This window comes from Mus musculus, chromosome 6 (assembly GCF_000001635.26).
Source record: "Mus musculus strain C57BL/6J chromosome 6, GRCm38.p6 C57BL/6J".
Classification (NCBI taxonomy): domain Eukaryota; kingdom Metazoa; phylum Chordata; class Mammalia; order Rodentia; family Muridae; genus Mus; species Mus musculus.
The window spans coordinates 17,459,361-17,474,773 of record NC_000072.6 but is presented as its reverse complement, the minus strand read 5'-3'; the positions used below and the strand labels follow the sequence as shown (position 1 = coordinate 17,474,773).

At 42.6% G+C, this 15,413-nt stretch overlaps 1 protein-coding gene across 5 annotated transcripts in view; it reads right to left on the bottom strand.

The window, feature by feature from the left end:
* The window catches only part of Met (met proto-oncogene), a 110,632-nt gene extending 99,207 nt beyond the window's left edge, over positions 1-11,425 (bottom strand). For 2 of the 5 annotated variants that reach the window (XM_006505002.4, XM_030255209.1), the window contains exon 1: positions 10,526-10,969. The gene's annotated coding sequence lies outside the window, so the exon portion shown is untranslated. Of the gene's footprint in view, positions 1-10,525; positions 10,970-11,347 lie in introns of those variants that run through there. The other 3 variants (XM_011241043.3, NM_008591.2, XM_011241042.3) reach the window with 3 other exon arrangements.
* Between the last annotated feature and the right edge of the window lie 3,988 nt (positions 11,426-15,413).

Below are 15,413 nucleotides of genomic sequence, written 5' to 3'. Positions count from 1 at the left end.
CTCTGATTATTGTAGTTATTATTATTATCATCATTATTATTAGTTCAGAATTAGATTTACCAAATCTGGAAGAAATAACTTCTGGGGAAAGAAAACACGTCAAAACAGACACTCTTCTCTCTTCAATAGAGGCAACGGCTTAAAGATCTTGAAGAAATGAGTCAGATATAATGATATCTAACTCTGAAAACTAAAACCCTTTAGGAATTGAGAGGGAGACTCAATCCTGAATTCCAGTTTATCTCTTCACTTAGAATGTTTAATAGCGGTTGGAAAGTAATTAATCAACTTATGACACAGATTCAAGATCTTTCACCTTTCATCGACATTAGGGTAACTGCCTGGGATTTTTTCTGTACTTTCCTGATGACATAAACAGCATTTTAAAAAAGTTCCTTGAAGACCAGTGCTTAAAACCCACTGGACTTTGACATACAGATGTCAAGGGACAATCTAAATATATGCTAGTCGGGCTGAAATAAAATTGAGAATTCTCTTAATTTTGGCTAGTCTGAAAATGCATTTTTGAGGAGCCTAAAACGTATATTCATTTCTGCTTGAAGTTCTTCTCCCATCACCCAACAATAACTAATATAATGTTTAAACCAAAAGATTCTTCTAATTGATAAATGATAAATATTCATTTGCTGTCTGTGTGTTAACTAGATAGTATGCAAAACCGCAGGCTCTTTGAGCAGTGTGACCTTTACCTGGAGGTGGGAGAGAGAGGTTTATGCCCAAATGTGAGGCCAGGGTCAGATGATAACAGCCCATTTCATACTCTTAGAGAAGAAAAATATGGGAAGTAAAAACAGAAGGCAGGAAGTAAGATAAGCTTTCCTCAAATCTTTAGATCACTGTTTAAATTTATTTAAAATATCAATTTCTCATTCCTGACACACTCTAGCATGGACTGTTATAGTGAGCCTCCAAAGAAAGGCTTCAAGATACATCCTCAATGGACACTAACTCACATCCAGAACAGATGATATGTCAGTGGACAATGACCATAGATGTAGTTCTTAAGACCATACATAGCTTTTGTTCACAATAATAATTCATACATTATAATGATTATATAGGATATTTTTTTTCTGTGACAGTGGTATAAAATTTTATAATCTTATGTGGTTTAATGCCAATAACTTTCTGACAAGATGAACTTGACCCCAAGTAGAGGGTTGGCTGCAGAGTGCTTAGAACATGCCATTGACAGTTGTAGCTGTGTTTCTGTCTTACATTCCTGCTATTCTTCCTAGTAGACAAAGACAAGCTAAACTTAAAGGCCAGCTCAAATCTGGATTATTACATTAGTAAGTTTTGTGATAGAATCTAGAAGGCAGCTGACTTTATGGAGAAATGGTTTATAAGCCTCATGGTTCTGGAGGGTCCTGAGCCTGGAGAAGCCTTGGTGAGGATTTCATGCTGGACAACAGGTGACAGTTGGTCTAAACTGGGTGCTGACATCTGAAGCCACGGGTCGGAGGGATAACGATGTTCCACAAGGCTCCAGTGAACTACATATTTACTACTTCCACTCATCTTTTAAAAGTCTACACCCCCTCAACCTACTTCCACCTTAAGGAAAGGGTTCCTTATTCATGGACTTTTTGGGTGACACAAGCATATTGAAATAATAATATTGATGGTAGTCTACCTTCTGTAAGAATTAAGCCATGTGTGACAGAAGAGAAGGAAAGCTTATACTCTACCCACAACCTGCTGTGTGTGTGTGTGTGTGTGTGTGTGTGTGTGTGTAAGACAGAGAGAGTGAGAAAGAGAGATTTCATAGTTGATTCCCCACTTTGATCTGCCTCTTTTCCATTAGAATGAAGGTAATAATTTTAAAAAGTGTGCTTTGGAACTTCACAAAGTTTGTAGAAGAAGATATATAAGTGGCTAAGAAATATTTTGATAAGTGTTCATCATCTTTACTCTTCATCCCAAGGGAGGAAGGCAAATAGAACACCGATGATATAAAGAGGGAAAGAGGGATGATTGGGAGGGAGGTTTAAGTGGAAAGAGGGATGGGAGGGTAGGGCAGAGGTTGGGGGTTGGGGTGGGGCAATTATTAATGAGGATATTTGAGGAAGCAATGTAGAAATCTACTTTATAAGTTTCATACACACCTATATGTATTCACATTGCAAGGTTAAGGTGAATCTATACTACACATGGGACAGTGCTCACCCCAGAAGACAATGGTTACCAAATAAAAAACCCAGTGGCAGGTGTGAGATACCCCCTCTTGAGTTGTTGGTCAGAAATGTCTTAAAGTCCGTGAAATAATTTAGATTATTGGCTTTACTCTTGGTTTGGGGGAGAAAAAGTCATTGGCGTTCCCTATCTGTGAGTCCTGTGAGCTACAGCAGTAACAGGCAATATAGACCCATTTGTGCAACAAATAATATGGGTAAACAACTGTGTTCTGAATTTCATTTAAGGAGGACACACATGCCTGTTAACTGCAAATCTGGTTGAGAGCCCATAATCAGGAGCCTTCGCCCTATGAAGGCTCAAATGGTGAACCTACTGCTATCAATGGTCATAGTATCAAATTACTCTCTAAATTTGAATTTCTCTAGCCACGGATTAGTGCTGCTCTCTGATCTAATTAGAGAAGTTTCTTCATGCGGTGGATAGTGGTTAATAACATAACACAACCACTCAAAAGCGCCTGTGGAGTACACAGCCACAGATAGGACATCATATCACACCCTTGCCCTTGGCTCAGCGAGCATGGTAGAAGAGGGGTAGAAATGCCTGCGGAGCACGAGAATCAGAGTCTGGGGGGGTCCCAGAACCAAATAGTCTCCTCTGGACATGGCAGGACCACTGGGCTCCGGAGATCAGAACAGTTGTGGCTGCCTGCACAAAACCGGCACAAGGTAGGGCACTTGTTATTTTAGATGGAGAAGAAATGGGTCCACCAGCCCCTATTCCTAGATGAAGTGCTATTGAGAGTTGATAGGTTCTGGGAGAGAAAGAATCTGTTTTCTTTAAGGGTAAGGCTCCGAACAGGATGACACTACAAATCAGAATTGATGGGCTACTAGATATATATATTTTTTTAAGGACAGGAAGTAGGGTGCAGGGAGGTGGGTGTGGATCTGAAAGGAATTAAGGGGAAGAATTTGGGGTGAACATGATTAAACTATATTAAAGTTATCAAGACGAAAACTACCTGTAAAAAAGGAAAGAAGGGAGGGAGGGAGGGAGGGAGGGAGGGAGGGAGGGAGGGAGGGAGGGAGGGAGGAAGGCAGGCAGCCTGGCTCCTCATGGGACACTGACATACATGGCACCTTGACCCTTCAAGTATTTTCCTATCATTTCCCTCTGCTTTCTCAATGATTCAGTACCGAACACAAACTCCAGGTATCACTGGTTTTCTGCATCTGTGATAAAAGTTATTCCCACAAATGTCTTAAACTGAACAATTTTATAGTGTCTGAAATATATGTCACATTTCTTCATTTATCAAGGTAAAGGCCTTTTAATTGGAGTTTAAAAATATTTGCAACACAGTTGTGTAACAAAAAAACATTGTTATTAGTGATTTAGCCAAGCACAAGAACAAAATCAGACTTATAAATAAGTTACTCCTTATATACAGTTATCTGTAACTAAATGTCAAAACAAGCTTTACTGATGATTTATGAATGCAGTAAACCTTCAGATTCAACTGAAAAATCTATAATTGTAATAACATAATTCCCCCCTTCTCTTCCAACCTCACAAAATATAAGAAATGACCAGATTTTGCTCCCTCACAAGTTGCATGCCCTGCATGAGGAAGGATTTCTGAGGATAATATATAACGGGCAATTAGAAAATCTGAGTCTGACATCAAAACAGATCTCATGGCCCTTTCAAGTCCTGTACCTTCCCCATCTCTCCAAAGCAGCCATGCATTTTATCCATGTGCATTTCACCTGCATTTAAAGCTACATACGTGTGTTGAGTTCATATGGGAAATAGAGTTACTAGAAATCACTCACAAACAGGAAATCCAGCTACAGCAAGAAGGTGTTTCTCTCCAGACAATGCACTTCAAAGACTATGTCATCACTGTTGTTGGGAACAAAACCCAATAGCACCATTACCACTGAGCAACCTTATCCCCGCCTTGTACATGACAGTAATTTATAACTATAGTATATGTTTTCTAAGCCTGTTTCACCTTGCTGCTCTTCTTATGCATCATATACCTTTCCATTTCTGTGCATAGCTTTCAATCAGTCAACGTCTAGGTGGGAGGAAGGACGACCGGAATAGTAAGAGAGGGAAAATCAATTTTCAGAAAGCATATGGTAACAACAGAATATTTAATCAAATTAGCCTAGAAATTCCTTCCTATTTTCAGCACGTTTTGCAAGGCAGTTGCTTCACGGTACAAAATGAATTTCAATAAATGTCATATATTTAGTTAGATGGCTTATTCTTGAAATTTGCCGAAACAGGTCAACCCACTCAGAATGGATCTTGTTCTAAGACATGACAGATGGATATTGATATTGAATACAAAGACTGGCTTTAAGCAAAAGGTTCTGGGCTACAATAGAAGTTCATTTACTTAACACTCAACTAAGGATTTGTTTACTGTGTGCTTAACTTAAAAGAAAAAAGAGACGAATTATCTGGGATACATGTGTAAGAAAGACGAGGTATGTCAAAAACATTTCCTTGGCCTTGGTAAGGGCATCAATTGATTAGCATGGGGAGCAGGTCTTTAAGGCACTAACAGTTTCCCATCCTGTTAGTAACCATTAGAAAGCTGTGTTGATACTTTACAACTATCCCAGATTTTTTAAAGATGCCATTTACTGACCCACAGCAAAAAGCAACTTCATAATTTTTTTTCTGGAAAAACAGGGGGTAGTTCCATGGTTTCAAAGATTTTATAGACATCAAAGAGGTCGGAGGGACATCCAGTTTATGGGTAATGGTTTAAGGTTTAGTGAATCAAAAACACATGGATTAAATTTCCCTTAAAAGAACCCTAGGTTTAAAACTCAAAGAGCAAAAATGCTCTGGTCTCAAGCTAAGCCAAAACTTATTTTTTAAAGTCAGTTTGAGTTGTCTTAGGGACGCAAAACTTGGCGGGACTTTTCTTTCTCACATGAGCAGGCCTCTGAGGGGATGACCCAGTCCCCCTAATTTTGTTACACAGATTTACTCCATCTCTCTCTCTCTCTCTCTCTCTCTCTCTCTCTCTCTCTCTCTCTCTCTCTCTCTCTCTCTCAGAGTTTGGGTGACTACCTTATGTCAAAGGTCAGCAGTTGGAGTCATTTTTGGATCCCCAGGCCATGCTGTTGTAACATATAACTTCAAAACTGAATCTGAGATCCTAGGCGCTATCTCAGATTTCCAACTAGTAGGCAACACAGAATCGCTTCAAAACAGGAAAAGGGCTGTGATCCTAACATGTGCACTGCCTTACGAAGAATTATTATGTTTGTATTTAAAATAGTAGGAAGACATAGAGCTCATAATCTTCTTTTCTTACACAATGGCCTTCTAGTTGGGCACTTTATCTAGTTTTTTGGAGTAAAGCAAACAGGTCCGTACATAACCTGTGATACACAACCTTTATTCCTTTAGAAAAATAGATTGCAACACTGGCTGCTATGAAAGGGCCCTCAAAGCCAGCAAGGCGGGGCATGCTTTGAGTTTCAATAGCAGGGGAAGCAAAAAGGGGGTGGGGGGAGCGTAGTCTGATCCAAAATAAAGAGCCAATATTCCAAGAGGAGAGTCTATTCTGAAGGAGAGAACTTGGAAATGAAATGAAGTTCACATACAGAGTTATGATGGACTCAGGTTTCAGAAAACTAGGGCCTCGGTGGAAGAACAAAATAACTAGGTTATCCCGTTGCTTAGAAATGACCGTAGCCTGATGCAAAGCATGTGGACCAGTTTAGAGAACTATACGCTAATAGGTGATGACTGATAAAATATCCTTTTCTTTTCTGACTTAATTTTCCACAGTGGGATTATTATTCTTTTAAAGAAGTCTAGAAAAAAATAAGCACTTTATTTAGAAAATATGCTAAGTCTCTCTGGCTGGGCTGCTCATTTGGACAGTACCTGAAAGAGTCACACAGTAGGGCAGAGCTCAACCAAGGCCCCATGCTCGATCCCTCTCGGATATCTAGTGCTTTAAAGATACCAAGTCAACAGTTTAAAATTGGGAATTGTGTGGCTTCTCTTGAAAATTCAGAAGAGAAGAAGCACACTTCGGTGCATGACACACAGGGATGTCACGTGACAGCTCCAATGATGGATGCCAAGTAGGGACTGCCTCATCTGAGGTGGAACTTTCATCAGTACCTAAGAAAAATGGATGGTCTCATTCATTTAAGCTGTTTGCATATGTTCATAAAGGGCATAGGCAGAACAGAAGATAGGGAAAAGGACACAGATACAGGAGATGGGAGAACACGGCACACAGGCACACCATCAGCAACTGCCTTATTTACTGGCATCCACTTGTCACCCTGGAAAGGACCAGCATTGACTATAATGGTATTACTGTCCACAAATTTCACTGGGCCACGCTCAGGGCAGAAAGTAAGAAAGAACCTTCTTAACCTAATGGACCAATATTTCTGATGTTGGACCTGATGAATGTTGGGAAATGCCATGAATCAAGGCAATAAGACCTTGGTGTTCTTAACACCTGAAGTTCCCTGACCACATCTCACAACTTCTTTGCCTTGCTGTCTCAGAAGTACAGTCGGGTTTTCACCCTCACGATATAATTTATCTGACCCATAGGTCTTTACAGAATTACTATATGGCCCTGTAGCTACAGATGTTGATGCAAGTTAAAATGGAGAGTAATCTGTGCTCTCCATTGCACACACACACTTGCATACAACCACAGAAAGAAACACACATGCCTGGGTCTGTGATTTTCAAAGTTGATTGTTCTTCATTTAACAGTGCTCACACCTCCTGGTACAAATGCCACACGTGTGATTTTTTTCTCTCAATTATGTTTTATAGCTAATAAAAACACTTTCTTCATTTTGTCCCTTGAAAAGCAAAGTAGTCAGATTTTACTGGATGTTTTTATTAAAACAAAACCCAAGGGGAATATAAACGTTAAACAATTTAACGCAGCTGAAGAAATATCTGAGAATGGGCTTTCTGATGGAAGGGTAGATTACAAAGTCACTCACAGCTCTTAATCTGATAATGGGGCTGAAGACCCCACACATATGAATAAGTCATGGAGTTTTTAAAAAAAGTCTTTCTACAAAGAGAGAAAGTAAAGAAAACTAAAAGGAAGAGAAGACAGAGAGAGGGGGAAGGAGAGAGGGAGAGAGGGGGAAAGGAGGAGGGAGAGAAGGTGTGTGTGTGTGTGTGTGTGTGTGTGCGCGCATGTGCGCGTGCATCAGCATCAGCAGAGCCCAGCCATCAGCAGAGGCTAAGCCCCTGGCAACATGCACGTGCACACACACACACACACACACACACACACACACACACGCACGCACGCACGCACGAACACACACACACACACACACCTGCACGTTGCCAGGGGCTTAGCCTCTGCTGATGGCTGGGAATGAACTAAAGAGCTCAGAGTGTGGCTCTTTAAACTGTGAAGACCTTAAGATGAGCCAGGCTCAGCTTCTTGGAGGTTATGAAGAATTAAATAAGCAGAAGCAGGCTTAGCTATGTTAAGGTCTTTATGTTCCCTAATAATTATGGACTTTAGCTCTATTTTGTATCTGTAATCTCTGTCTACCTAATCAGACCGTAAACATTTCAAGGACAGAAACGTTTCATCGCCCGTGCCCAGTTTCAGATGCTTGCCTAGAACCAGCACAGCTAATGCTCACAGCAAAACTTCTTTGCTATTTCTGGTGAGAAAAAAAAATGTGAGTTTAGTCATGAATCAATATGTGTTAAGAACTCATAGTCAAAATGGTTCCAAACTGGCATTGGCCACTGCACCTATTGCATACTAGTGAGAGTTGCATGTTCTTCTGCACTGAGAAAAGGATCATGAAACTCTGTCCTGAGGGCTCAGTATCTGACAGGAGTTGCGACATATACCGGTCAGGGAAAGGAAACAGCTCCCCTCGAACTTGGGTTTCTGCATTCAGTTTGTTGCTCAGGGGCAATGATAAGAACTTAGGTGCTCCAGGCACAAACACAACAGGCCACAGAATAAAGGGAAGCCAGTGAAATGGCTCAGCATTTAAGAGCAGTGATTACTCTAACAGAGGAGTAAGCTTGGTTCACGGTACCCACATGGCCGCTCATTCAACTACCTTACCTTCAGTTCCGGGAGATCTTCTGGCCTCCATGGCCACAGGCACACACATGCATCCAGGCAAAACACATGTACACACCCCAGCCCCCTCCTGACCATCCCTAAACCTCATGTTAGTGAAGAAGAAACCAGAAAGCTGTGTGAAATGGGAGTTACAGAGATGAGGAGCAGAGGAGTATAGAGAGGGGATCTGGATGTGTGATTAGTCCTGTGTGACCACGGGTATGACAGCAGATCACTACTCTGTCAGATACTGAGCCCTCAGGACAGTTTCATAATCTTTTTTTCTCAGTGCAAAATAACATGCAACTCTCAATAATATGCACTAGGCACAATGTCCAGTGTCACTGGGGCAGCCACACAGAGCTTCAGCCCCTTCTGTGTTATCCTCTTTGTTCTGAGAAAACCTTTACCTTATTACATAAACTTGTAAGAGAAAAATCAGACTCATCCTATTTTGAACTAATTATTTCCATCAACAGCTTTGTAAATTGACTTTTCAAATATAATTCTAAGTGCAATCCTCATTTTTTTTTTTAAAAAGTTTAAGACAAATATGGGACACTGTTTACATGGTCTTAGAAATCATAAACTGTAGGTATTTGCCTTTTTGAGATAAGCTATAAACACTTTATTTTCCTCTCATTATTGACTTAAAAGGAGTACAAATGTTAGACTTCCGTATCAACTGCCTGTTATTTATACTTTTTAATTTTACAGATAAAGCTTGCCCTCAGATCCACAAAGCCAGTAGTGCATCTCTGGCGTAAGTTCCCTGTTGCCAATGATCAAGAACAAAGCAGTCTCGGGAAAGGCAGTACTTGCCTGATCATCCTCGACATGCCATAAATCCATCTTGCTTACAGCGGAATGTGGCTAAGTTAATAACTATTGACTGAGGCCCTGCTGAGTTTGAAAACTGACCACAAATTTTAAAGCACCTATTGCACTATGTAGGAACACATTTTTGGTACCATCAAATTTCTTATTGAAGTTGTACGTCTCATGTGTGTTATTTATCTGCTCAGAGGAGATAAACAGTGAGTATATCACAACCTGAAATGACAGTGACAAGTCTGCAATGTGTAACAGAACCCACTCCTGCTCCACAGTGGAAATTTACACTTGTGAACAAAGCCGAGGAAGCTTCCAGCTGGAGAGGAAAGCTATATACCTGTAAATAATCCGGGCAACACTAACACTGGGGCATAAAAGCACAATTTATGTCCCAGTAGCAAAGGGAAACACCGTGTACATCGTTTTCAGATCATCTCCATGCAGAGGAAATTCATTAGTCAGCTATAATAGTTGAGCTATAAAGGAAAATAACGTTCTGCTGAATCCATTTGCATGGCAATGTGTGTGTGTGTGGCTGGCTGCTGGAAGCGACAGAATAAACCTCCACCCAATGCTACAAAATGCTGACAGTCTTCCTAAAATTCTGTCTATATTCTATCCAGTTACAGCGTTTACAATCTCCTCATAGTCATGGACCGTTTTAACTTGGCCATTAGAGCCTCCTGATTATTTTGCTTAAGAAAGTTGACAATTTTTCATTCTGCCCCAGAGCTGCTTTGAACAGAAGCCTGTGATAAGGGAAAAGCCACTGGACGAGCATTCATGCGTGAGCCCCTAGAACCCCTGCCAACTGCCAAATTAGCAAATGGCTCTTCTAAACATAAAAAGGTAGGAAATGGGAAACCACAGTTTGGAATAAATTCTGCATTGTACTTTCTTTGGTCTTTTAATAATTACACCGCTACTAGCCAGACTACCTGACCTCTGGTTATAATGTATTTCACCTCCACTGAGTCCCAGGAAAAAAAAAAGATAAAGTGGGATAGAAAATGATGGATCACACCCTCCGTGTGTTTGCCAGGAATAAAAAATTCAGACCATCCCAGAAACACCTGCCCTTGAGAAAGACACCCCCACCCCCTCCTCGCGCGCTCCCTCAAGGCAGATAAAGCAAGACTAGGAACAAGGAAATAGCTGGGCTCAAACCTTGCCGGCTGTATCACCCTGGACAGGGTGACCGATCCCTTCTGTAAGGGCTGAGTCAGATCCCAGAGGTGAAACTTGCAGAGCTACAGCAGCCCTGGAGCACCTAATGCTCTTGGCGCCCCTGAGTCACACAGGTGGCCGTCAACAACACTCCTTCTAAAGCGACAAGCTCAATTCTAGTTTGCACCTCCCCGACCCCATACCTTCAGTTTCCTAAGCCCCCGGGCTCGCACCCACCTCGGTGGTCTTGTCCTCCAGAGCAGTAGCCAGTTCCCTTAGTGGAACAAAGAAAGCAGAGGGGCTGGGAGAGGCTGGGTGCCTGATCGACGCGGCTGGAGTTTGTACCTTGGGGTGCCCGGAGCGCGCGGCGCCGAAGTCAGCCGGCTGGGGACCACCCGCGCGCTCCGCCCTTCTCCAGCGAGTCAGCGGTCGCCCAGCATCTGGCTCCGCACAGGGTCACCCGGGCTCGGACGCTGCGGGCGGCGAGGCCGTCCGGGTCACCTGCGGCCCGGGCCGAACCCCGCCGAGCGCCCTCGGACTGCTCCGCCCCTTCCCACACGCGCCCTGCCCGGCCCGTGACTCAGCCGGGCAACAGCGGCGCCCGGGCGCGTCCGGGCTGGAGGCGAAGAGACCCGGGTACCCGCCCCAGCACGTGTCTGTTCGTCCCTGTCGCTCTAGGTTTGTCCCCAACGGTCCCTCCTGGGGCCCGAGATGGGGACTGGCACCACCCTTGGAGGGTTGGGGGGGGGGGGGTTGGCGTCCCCGCCCTTCCCGCAGCCAGTACGCTTAGCCCGGGGGGTCGCACTTCCTCAAGCCCCGCCCCACCCCCCGCCCTCGGCAAGGTGAAACTTTCTAGGTGGAGAAGTTTCCCTCTCCCCAGCTATGCGCTTTCTCTTCCTCCTCCAGTTCTGGAGTCTGAAGCCAGCGCAGAGGGAGATCAGTGGCCCCGAGTCTCCCCCTCCTGGTGCTCCAAAGTCACCCGCGCAAAGCGCACGCACCCCCTGGCGCACCCCGGAGCTGCAGCCTCTCTCACGCCCGAGGTGGCGGCCCCGCACTCACCCGCGTGGACAGAGATCTAGGCGCCACGGAAACAAGGCGCTCATTGTCACAGACAATGTTGGGAGTGCATGGACGGATTGTCCCAATGATTTCATTTTGCAATCATTATCCCCCTAGTATAATTTCTCAGATTTCTGGAAGAACCCCAGGAGTTTAACCCAGGGGAGGCTTCTGGTTAATTTTCACTTTTTTTTCCTCATAGCTGGACACAGGGTAATTAAATAGACAAATGGACACAAGGCGGTTACATAGACAAATAGCAACTAACAAATCCAACACATAAGTTCAAATCTCGAATATTAAAAGAAATTGAAAAGGATTTACTTAGGAAGATTCGTTTATTAGAATCGTTTCTAAAATTTTGCATTTCCCTACAAGGATACAATAAGGTGAAAGGATCTAAGGAATCCATTGCCTTTTAGAATAGGAGTTCTTTCCAATTGTCAGAAGAGCTGATTCGATAATGGACATAGAGGTATGTATAGAAGTAACTTTGAGAGTCATTCAAGCCACAGCCACTATACAGGTGCAGGGGACACGTCTTACACACAGAGCAAAGACAAGGAAGGTCTCATACATTTCTTATAACTGCGCTATGTATGTGTTCAGTACATTACCAGACACTAGACAGAGCTATTTCAGTCCCAAGAGCAGTTTACCTCACCACTCCTCAGTTTGATGGAAAAGGAAAGTTCCTATTACAGTTTTGGAGGCCTGCACGGAATCATTTTGCAGATGAATAAAACAGCCCGTACGAATTCCTAGGAAGCTCACACAGCTGGTATTAAGAAAGCCAGGGTTAGAACCCAGTTCTCAAATCTCCTTCAAGGGTCTATACTATGTCCAGGGGTTCCAGCCAAGCAAACTTGATTCAAGCGGGTCCTTCCAAATATCACGCTATTCATGAAGGTTGTGGCTCATTCTGAAACTCTGGTGTTACTGGTTACAAGGCCCCTGGCCTTTAAAAAGCCATCTTGATTAGCTTGAAAGTTTATAACATCTTTCAATAGAAGGTGAATAGATGGATTTTACACACACACACACACACACACACACACACACACACACACACACACACACCGTAGTTGTCTAAATGAATGATTAGCGTGCTGTTTCTATTTCCTGGTTTCCATAGCAATATGTTAACTGGATTTTTTTTTTTAAACATCCCATGTAGTTGCCTTAACAGGTTTTCCAAGTTTGAGTGCTATGATTAAAAATAGAAAAACAGAACAACAGCAACAACAAAAACAATTAAAGTTGTATAAAGGCTCAGAAAAGGCAGTACAAACAAACTGAAAAGTGGATTATACATGCAAGCATTCTATTATAAGTTTTTTTAGAATAGAATTTTTCCCTGCTTTCTACTCAAGGACAAATTTCAGTTCAGTTTTAAAAAATGGCTTTAAAATTATGTTTTTGATATGTTAACCATAAACCAGAAGATATTAATAGTTTATAAAGCTAGCTAAAAAATAACATAATTAAAGGAATGACTGTAAAAGTTGTATAACTTTTACACTCTACCTGGACTCATTTATTAGGAAAAGTATTTCCCATCTTTAAAATGATAGAAGCAGATAGTTTCTAAAGATGGCAGGACACCCCCTAATTCCAAGCTTTTGCAGCCAACTTTAATTGCTCTTTGACTTTCTTAGCGTCTGTGGCATGGGTGACACATTGGATGATGAAGTTCTACTGGTATTTTCCTGACCAACCAAACCTCTGTGGCTAATACTGTTGCCTGGCTAAGCCAGCACCTGTTTCCAAGCAGATCTCCCTCCCCTGACTTCCCTTCTCAGTCTTGAAAAATTTTCTCCCAGAATCCCTTGCAACCAGTGATAGCCGCGTGATGTCTGTCACGCTGGCAGTGAAGTCCAAGGTGAAATCTGATGGTGCCTTTAGAAAGGGGTTTCGTTTCTTGCTTAAAAGAGAAGATGCAGCTGAGTTCAGAAGTAGTGTATAAAGGAGAGCTAGCCATTCGATCACCGTGGAAGAAGTTAATGCTGACACTAATGTCCATGTTTGTGGGAAAAGCAGTTTAACCAGACACTAATAGCCAGGGCTTTGTCACCTACAGTCTTTAAAGAACTCAGAATGGATTTGCTCCCTGAAATGGGAGCAAGGTGTTCCTTCCCTAAGCTGAATCTGCATAGTAGTCAGGGGTCACGAATTAGTGAGACTTTTCTCTGCTTCTTGCTAGCTAACTGTGGTAACATATGCATCCCAGCATCTGGCAAAACATCAGTGGACAAAAACTGGGAAGTTTTCTTGTCTACCAGCTTGTAGATAACACACAGAGCTAAGCTGTTACAAACTTACATCTTAACCTTGAATTGGGCCTAATAGCTTTGGTCAAGGGAGACGGGAACTGCCACCTCTTCCTCTAACTACGCTGCATCCTTTCTGACTGGCTTCGGCACATCAAAACTTGGATCTCAAGATCTTGTTACATGGTGTGCCTTTTTAAATACAAGTGGAGGTAACTTCCTTAGGACAAAGTCTTGTTGCCTGCAAGTGATGAAGGGGGCTCGCAGACACAATAGGTTTATAAAAAGGTTTTGGTTTGCTTTTTTTTTTCTTCTTACAATCCAAATCATGGTAGAAAAAGCATGGGCTCTTCGGTTTGTCAGCAACCTATAATCATCTCGTGTAACACGTGCAGATTTCGGCTCTTGACACCATGCTCCCGTTTCTGAGGAGAAACTATGACCTTGGCCTCCTTGGGTTCTTTTGTGCGTTCCGGCTCCTCAGGTTCTACACCTCCCCCTCCGTATCACTTCTGTTGCAGTGTCTAAGAAAACATTTCACCTAAACCAATAAAAGATTTAGATGATGGCCCCTTCTGCTGTTTCTGAGAGTAAATAAAATCTGGGAATGGAGGGTTTCTATTAAGTTTTGGAACACATATCATGTACATTAGAATAGTAAAAGTTCTAAAATTCAGACTGGGAGAGAAAAGAGAACAGAACAAAGAGAAAATTCTTCTTATCTTCACTCCCCCTACCATACTCCAAACTTAGTTCATTGCAGAATGCCTCCTGTGCTCTTAATACCCAGAGAAGCAATTTCCTATGAAATTAGTTCACTAGATAACCCATTTTTAGGAAACCTGACTTTAAAGGAAAGACAATGCCAGAGAAATGGAGGAATAGTTATGCCTTCGGTTGTGGATGATGGTGAGAAGTGGGTCCTTTGGGTATGCAATGCTTTGAAGTGGCTTTGATTGCCATTTACTGATGTCTGCATCTCTAAAACTGTTTTCTATTAAGACACTAAGGATGTGATCAAGCCTGTTCAACGCTAAGGACAAGAAGACTACGTGGCTACAAACTGCAGGCATCACGGTTATAACCTCAGAAGACTGAGGGAGGTGCAGGTAGAACAATTCAGAGTTTCTAACACGGTGTATGCTGTCATTTTGTTAGTCATTTGATTTACTCGGGTTAACCTAATGTTTCTGCGTTTCTCAAGCAAGGGCTTAATTTTCCTTAATAGTCATCGGCGTATTTGTCACATACTTGGATTTTTTCTTATGTCCTCATGATATACTCCAGACCATGCATCACCCTCCCCTTATACTTAGGAAATCAAGCCTCAGAGAGATCCTGCAGCTTAGCCAAGGTTACACAATTGGCCCGAGGCTGCTATTCTCATGACCGTGCCTTTCCACTATAATGAATAGAAACTGTGAGCATGAATAACAGTCATTTAACTTGGAGTGGCAGAGCCTACTGTTGCTTGTTAACTTCCTTTCTTCTCTGGCCACGAAGTCAGCTGCTACTCAGGACAAGACCATTCCTCTTCTGCTTGCCTGATCCTACCGGACTGAAGCTACAGTGAGGAGCAAAGGTGCTGGTTCCTCTGGGTTGTCCATCTGAAAAGCACTTCCCAGGCTGGAGCAAGCCCCTGGGCAGTCAGGACAGGGCAGAGATTATTTGAATTCGGAAAAAAGAAGAGGATGTTTCTTTCCCCCAATGCCTTTGTTTCAACAACTTCAGAATTTTCCCTTGGGGTGTGTATTTGTACATTTTCTGTTGCTCTGCAAATAACTATAAATAACGTA